The sequence below is a fragment of the Poromitra crassiceps genome (assembly GCF_964638095.1).
Source record: "Poromitra crassiceps genome assembly, chromosome: 20".
Lineage (NCBI taxonomy): Eukaryota > Metazoa > Chordata > Actinopteri > Beryciformes > Melamphaidae > Poromitra > Poromitra crassiceps.
In genome coordinates this window covers 23,475,377-23,482,876 of record NC_139637.1, presented here as the reverse complement: position 1 = coordinate 23,482,876, position 7,500 = coordinate 23,475,377, and the positions used below count along the sequence as shown (strand labels likewise).

At 45.1% G+C, this 7,500-nt stretch overlaps 1 protein-coding gene across 1 annotated transcript in view; it reads right to left on the bottom strand.

Annotated features, from left to right (window-relative positions):
* LOC310794793 (monocarboxylate transporter 1-like) overlaps nucleotides 1-7,500 on the bottom strand; it is a 38,056-nt gene that overhangs the window by 8,655 nt on the left and 21,901 nt on the right. The gene's annotated exons all lie outside the window — the stretch shown is intronic.

Genomic DNA, 7,500 nt, shown 5'->3' with positions numbered 1-7,500 from the left:
CTCCACCAATCGAATTACTCACAGACCATTATCTCGCCATCTGGAAGTCGTTATTCAAGTCCCATCAGCTGTGTGCACACATGGTGCTGTAAAGAGACTTTGATGTTCACTTTGCTCTGGGAGGAAAGGGGAGGAGGGGAGGGGAACTGGGGGGGAGGATAGCGTGATCCTCCCCCACGCGCTACATCCTGCAAGTGAAACCCCTCGCTGTCAGGTGAAAAAGAAGCGGCTGGCGACTGCACATGTATCGGAGGAAGCATGTGCTAGTCTATGGCAGAGACAGCTAGTTTTTTGCAAGTCCAAGTCAAGTCTCAAGTCTTTGAGCTAGAGTCCAAGTCAAGTCTCAAGTCTTTGAGCTAGAGTCCAAGTCAGGTCTCAAGTCTTTTAGCTATAGTCCAAGTCAAGTCTCAAGTCTTTGAGCTAGAGTCCAAGTCAAGTCTCAAGTCTTTTACCTATAGTCCAAGGCAAGCCTCAAGTCTTTGGTCACAAGTCCAAGTCAGGTCTCAAGTCTTTTAGCTATAGTCCAAGTCAGGTCTCAAGTCTTTGGTCACAAGTCCAAGTCAAGTCTCAAGTCTTTGGTCACAAGTCCAAGTCAGGTCTCAAGTCTTTGGTCACAAGTCCAATGAAATGAAATGAAATGAAAGGTCTCAAGTCTCTTATGGATGAGCGTTCTATCATCTGCTGCATGCCATCCAGTCTGCTTAGAACACTGTATAGCTAAAACTAAGGGTTTCAAAGCATGTAGGCTACTGTATTATCCACACTCTATCTATCAGCATACTACAGTACACTGTATGCTGATACTGTATGCCATACAGGGTTTGAGTTGATCAAAAAAAAAAAAAAAAAAAGTTGGCTTTTCATTAATTTGCTGAATCAGTCATTGGGCTGGTCGTGTCAAGCCTGATCATGTCAGTATATTGCAGGTGATATAACAGTGTATGCACACATGCTGCTGACGTGCTTAATCTGTCTTTCTGCAGGCCAGCATCCAAAGTCCCTCCCACCCCCCCAGTCATGTTGCACTACTGCGTCTTATTGCCTTATAATAATGACAGATTAGATCTGATCTGATAAATCACTGGAGACGTCCAGTGGGAGAATCTTATGAAAGTGACTGAGTGATAAGTGCCTTTATCATTTATACATGATCAGTCAGTCAGTCAGTTAGTCGTCCAAGGTCACCAGTCCCTCTGGGAGAGGACTACCTGACCAGTGGGACTTTGGACTGCCCACAGTCCACGCTAGCGGTCTGTACAGTGCTGTACTGTGGGAGGACAGACCAAAGCTCAAAGGGCAGATATCTTAGCAAGCACATCATCAGCTCACCATTTCAGTTTGACATTTCTTCCACTTCAGTCTTAGCACATCCACGGCTCTCAGACGGACCAGACTGTTAGTTTGTTCCAGAGAGGTCCGAGTTCTTCTCTCAAGTGTTTACATCTGTGCAGAACCACTGACTAAACAGTGATCACTCGGACTTCATTCCCATGGTTTAAAGTAAACGGACCGCGTGTACAAACACTGTGGAGTGACTCAAAAACAGCTTTGTTAGCATGACAGGCCTCACAGCTAGCAGGCAGCACCCATTGATTTCAAGGACGAATGCTAACAAGCCGCGTCTGTAGGGTGTCTGAAGGACAATGCTAACACCCCACGTCTGTAGGGTGTCTGAAGGACAATGCTAACACGCCGTCTGTAGGGTGTCTGAAGGACAATGCTAACACGCCACGTCTGTAGGGTGTCTGAAGGACAATGCTAACAAGCCGTCTGTAGGGTGTCTGAAGGACAATGCTAACAAGCCGCGTCTGTAGGGTGTCTGAAGGACAATGCTAACAAGCCGCGTCTGTAGGGTGTCTGAAGGACAATGCTAACAAGCCGTGTCTGTAGGGTGTCTGAAGGACAATGCTAACAAGCCGTCTGTAGGGTGTCTGAAGGACAATGCTAACACGCCATCTGTAGGGTGTCTGAAGGACAATTCTAACAAGCCATCTGTAGGGTGTCTGAAGGACAATGCTAACAAGCCGCGTCTGTAGAGTGTCTGAAGGACAATGCTAACACGCCATCTGTAGGGTGTCTGAAGGACAATGCTAACAAGCCATCTGTAGGGTGTCTGAAGGACAATGCTAACACGCCGTCTGTAGGGTGTCTGAAGGACAATGCTAACACGCCGTCTGTAGGGTGTCTGAAGGACAATGCTAACAAGCCATCTGTAGGGTGTCTGAAGGACAATGCTAACACGCCGCGTCTGTAGGGTGTCTGAAGGACAATGCTAACACGCCGCGTCTGTAGGGTGTCTGAAGGACAATGCTAACACGCCGTCTGTAGGGTGTCTGAAGGACAATGCTAACAAGCCATCTGTAGGGTGTCTGAAGGACAATGCTAACACGCCGCGTCTGTAGGGTGTCTGAAGGACAATGCTAACACGCCGTCTGTAGGGTGTCTGAAGGACAATGCTAACACGCCGTCTGTAGGGTGTCTGAAGGACAATGCTAACAAGCCGTCTGTAGGGTGTCTGAAGGACAATGCTAACACGCCGTCTGTAGGGTGTCTGAAGGACAATGCTAACAAGCCGTCTGTAGGGTGTCTGAAGGACAATGCTAACAAGCCGTCTGTAGGGTGTGTGAAGGACAATGCTAACAAGCCGTCTGTAGGGTGTCTGAAGGACAATGCTAACACGCCACGTCTGTAGGGTGTCTGAAGGACAATGCTAACAAGCCGTCTGTAGGGTGTCTGAAGGACAATGCTAACACACCGTCTGTAGGGTGTCTGAAGGACAATGCTAACAAGCCATCTGTAGGGTGTCTGAAGGACAATGCTAACAAGCCGTCTGTAGGGTGTCTGAAGGACAATGCTAACACGCCACGTCTGTAGGGTGTCTGAAGGACAATGCTAACAAGCCATCTGTAGGGTGTCTGAAGGACAATGCTAACAAGCCATCTGTAGGGTGTCTGAAGGACAATGCTAACAAGCCATCTGTAGGGTGTCTGAAGGACAATGCTAACAAGCCATCTGTAGGGTGTCTGAAGGACAATGCTAACAAGCCATCTGTAGGGTGTCTGAAGGACAATGCTAACAAGCCATCTGTAGGGTGTCTGAAGGACAATGCTAACACGCCACGTCTGTAGGGTGTCTGAAGGACAATGCTAACACGCCGTCTGTAGGGTGTCTGAAGGACAATGCTAACACGCCGTCTGTAGGGTGTCTGAAGGACAATGCTAACACGCCACGTCTGTAGGGTGTCTGAAGGACAATGCTAACACGCCACGTCTGTAGGGTGTCTGAAGGACAATGCTAACATGCCGTCTGTAGGGTGTCTGAAGGACTTCGTGCTGAAACTAAAAATGTGAAGCTATCCATTTACATGCCCTTTCAACAATTTTCTCTAGGCAGGAAATGCCTCTTGTGTCTTGTGATACAAAACGTAGCATTTGATTCAGTCTACTCTCTCTCTTATTGTATGGACTTGTATTGATTTTGGCAAGACATTAGCCATTAGCTTGTCATATTAATTTCTTCAGAAGTGAGTAACTTGAGGACTTGTGTTAGTCCTGCAGTGGGATAGGCTCCACCCACTGATCCTTAAAAGGAAACGGATAGAGAAGATGAATGAATGAATGAATGAATGAATGAATTAATTAATATTTGAGGACCCCTGTTGGGGGTCAGCACAAGCAAGCAGCCACTGCTGAATTAATTTTTAGTTTCCATTTTCCCACTCAGCTCATTTTAGTTGTTGATGTGAAATCAGACAATTTCTTGCATTTGTTTTACATGATTTCTCATCACTCTAAATCTCTAACTCTGAATCAGTCTGTGCAGAGCATTCAGCACAGTGCTAGCAGGTTCACGTTGCAGTCAGCTGCCACTGACCTGACGTCATCTGAGCTCGATGACTGAGCATGTGAGATGGGTTTGTGTGTGTGTGTGTGTGTGTGTGTGTGTGTGTGTGTGTGTGTGTGTGTGTGTGTGTGTGTGTGTGTGTGCGCGTGTGCGTGTGCATGCGTGTGCGTGCGTAACCAATGAGATTGAGTATAACGCATTGTGGCCATTTAAGCCCAGTCACTGTTGGCAGTCCAGTTATGCAATCTAACTCAAGCCACACGCATGATGACATCATCAACCCGCGACACAGAGAAGTCCTGTGCCGATCCAGGCAGCGTGACATTAGAAGATAGGAAGGGAAGTGTCACTGAGCTCATGGCTACAGCAGCGTGCACTGGCTGTTCCTACCTAGTCCACACGAAGAGCATAGAGAGGCAAAGTGACCGCCTACTTCCTGCTTCAGCACTGTACCAGAGATTTTCATCCGCCATTTATTTTGCCATAGACATTTCGTAAAATGCTTATAAAAATAGTTTTACTTGTTCAAACCAAAACGGTTCAGATATATTTAGAAACAGGAGAGACCGCATAACATTTCACTCAGACCAAAACGTAAAAAATTGCAGATTTAAAGAAAATATTTTTTCGATTTTTTAAGTGTTGGTCTGAGTAAAACTATTTAAACTAACTATTTTTATAAGCATTTTACGAAATGTCTATGGGGAAAATAAATGGCGGATAAAGATCTCTGGTACAGTGCTGAAGCAGGAAGTAGGCGGTCACTTTGACTCTATTCACAAAGCTAGAAGGTAAAGCTACCTCGACATCTGCCTCCTGTTACAGTTCTCCCTCCAAACTGCCCCCACCAACTGAATGAGTCTGCCTTGGCTTCAGGCAATAACAGCTGCCACACACGGCTCTGAAAGGGTTGAATGAGCAAGTGTCATGACAGACAGGTGCTCTCTTTAGATACAGCATCTTTGAAAGGAGGAGACAAAGATGAGGGAAAAGATGGCTGTGTTGGTGGAACACTTTGGGGAGACCTAACCAGACACTTAGTTTACACACTGCACATGTGAAGAAAGGGAGGAGATGACAGCCAAAGCCAGGAGGAGATAAAAACATCAACAGTCTTTATATAAAATGATGGTCAGGGTTTGCTCAGTGTTGGGGAGTAGTTGACTACATGTAGTTCAATTACTAGTTTAACTACAAGTTAGTTAGTTACTACAGAGGTGCAGCTTGTGAACAGGCAAGGCAGGCAACTGCTTGGGCCTCCCAGTCCGTTAGGGCCACCCGAAGGCTGACAAACTTTACTCCACACATCAGTGACCACAAACCCCTCTCCATTAAACAACCAATGGTCAATTTGCAATGACATTGAAACCTCCCTAAAAGGCGTTCCATGTCATCCCCTGGCCTGGACGATTTTGAATGACGTGAATTCACTTTCACTTTCAATTCAAGAGAAGGTATGTGATTCATTTCCATCAAACTTGCATGATTCACTTATTCTCTTGAATTGAAAGTGAATGAAGGAAATGAAATGATCTGGAAGTCAAAACGAAAGAGAAAAAATAGGATGTGGAAAAAAAACCAGTGGAGCAGATACTGATTAGGCAGTTTAGTATAGCCTATGGGGAGATACTTGAATAAATTCAGCTAGAAATGGTGTCAATTTTGTTGTTGTTGTTGTTGTTGTTGTTAGTTAACCTGGCTAAGCTAACAGTTAAGCTATGATTGCTACACTATGAAAGCAGGGCACACAATTAGCAGCAGTCACCACTCAGCAGCCAAATGCTGGTAAAATATAGATCTGCAAGTGGCTGGTAGGTAGATTTGATTCACTCACCACCAGCCACAAACAAACAATGCTAATCCATTGAGTGGCTGGTAACAGTTGAACATTCACAAGACATTTGGCCGATGGACAAAAAAGTTAACTCTTCACCATGTATGGAAGTTATGAATAGGCTAATAAAATATGTCCTAGGAACTTGAGGAATTCTAATTATAGTACTGATGTCTTTTTCTCTATATTTGATTAAAATCACCTATGACTGTGATCAAATACCATGAATTTCCCTATTAATTTTGCATTTTCCTGATTCCACCTCCAGAACCGCTCCCTCTCCTCTTAAAACACATCCCCGGGCTGCCTGTGAGGACTGGCCTGCACTAGTCCCTCAATTAAATATCAAACACACTTTTTACTGTGTCAGTTCAGTTGTACCTCTGTGTAAAAATATGATATTCACACTCGGATTGTGTTCATTTCCTGTGATGTAGTTTGGGTGATTCTGAAGGACCTTTTGAAAAGTAGTCTTAGTTTGACGAGCTAACAAAAGAATTGCGAGTAGATTGGGAAGTAGCTAGTAGTAGTTTGATAAACTACCGTTTCAACGTAGCTTCCCCAACACTGACTCTTGCACATGAGTGGAGAGACAGATGCTATCATTGAGTGAGTGGAGAGAATAGTCTCTCTCTCTCTCTCTCTTTCTCTTTCTCTCTCGCTCTCTCTCTCTCTCTCTCTCTCTCTCTCTCTCTCTTTCGCTCTCTCTCTCTCTCTCTCTCTCTCTCTCTCGGTCACATGGGGAAACCAGAGTGAGAGTGTTGAGCTGATCTCACAGGGAGAGCTGTTGTCAGTGAACTGAATTATCAGCTTTTCTCATCTTCCAGCCTGACTTTCTCCCCCTCTCAGTCTGTCCTCTCTTGTCCTCTCTTTTGTCCGCCGCCCTCTACATCCTGAAAGGGAGAACTTGCTGTGTTACACAGGAGAGACCCAGCCTGAAACTGGGTCAATGGTGCCGTTTCCTCAACTGTGCCTTAGAAAAAACCCAACTGCTGTTGTGCAAATAAAGGTTTGACTAAGTGGAAGAATTGCCTGTTTTTTATTTTACTACACATCACAGTCAAAGCATGGCTCAGCACGTGTATGCTAGCAGCTAGCTAATTCAGTTTCATCTTTATAAATCACTATTTAAAAAAAGGCACTTTCATAGACTTTTTTTTAAATGGCATCACGTTTTGTTTGAGCGACCACCACCCCTTGCATCTAGCTGTCATTGGATTTTTGGACTGCGCATTTTGTGTTTGATGGCAACACCTAATTTGATCTCCCTTTTTATACAGTACGTTTTACTAGTGTTGTTTGGTAAGGCCCTTTGTAGACTCTAGCTTTAGAAAAGTGCTAAATAAATTATCTTTATTATTTTCAATGTACGCTTTCCCCTGTTTACCAAGCTCTCCAGTAGCGTTCATTACAGATACACCACAAATATCGGCATCCATTGTCATATCTTGCTTGTAATATAAGCAGTCCTGAGTATCCATGTCATCCTGCCTTCTCCATCTCTCTCTGTCTTGTTGTGCCCTGCTCTCCCTTCAGCCTCAGGTCTTATTACAGTAAAGCTGAGCAAATAGCATTAGCACTAGCGTTAGCCTGGAGCAGAGAGAGGGGTGTGTTTGTTTTTGTTTAGCTTCAGTGGAGGGTGGCAGATGAAGAGATCTGAGCCTGGTGAGAAAGCTAAACCTCGTGCCCAGCAGGCTAACTGTGTCAAATAACAAGCAGGCCTGGAGACAAAACCAGCCACCACCCTGAAACATCAACACAGCCCTGTTCCATCACTGACACAAACACAGGCCCCGCCCCACTAGGGTTGTCAAAAGTATCGA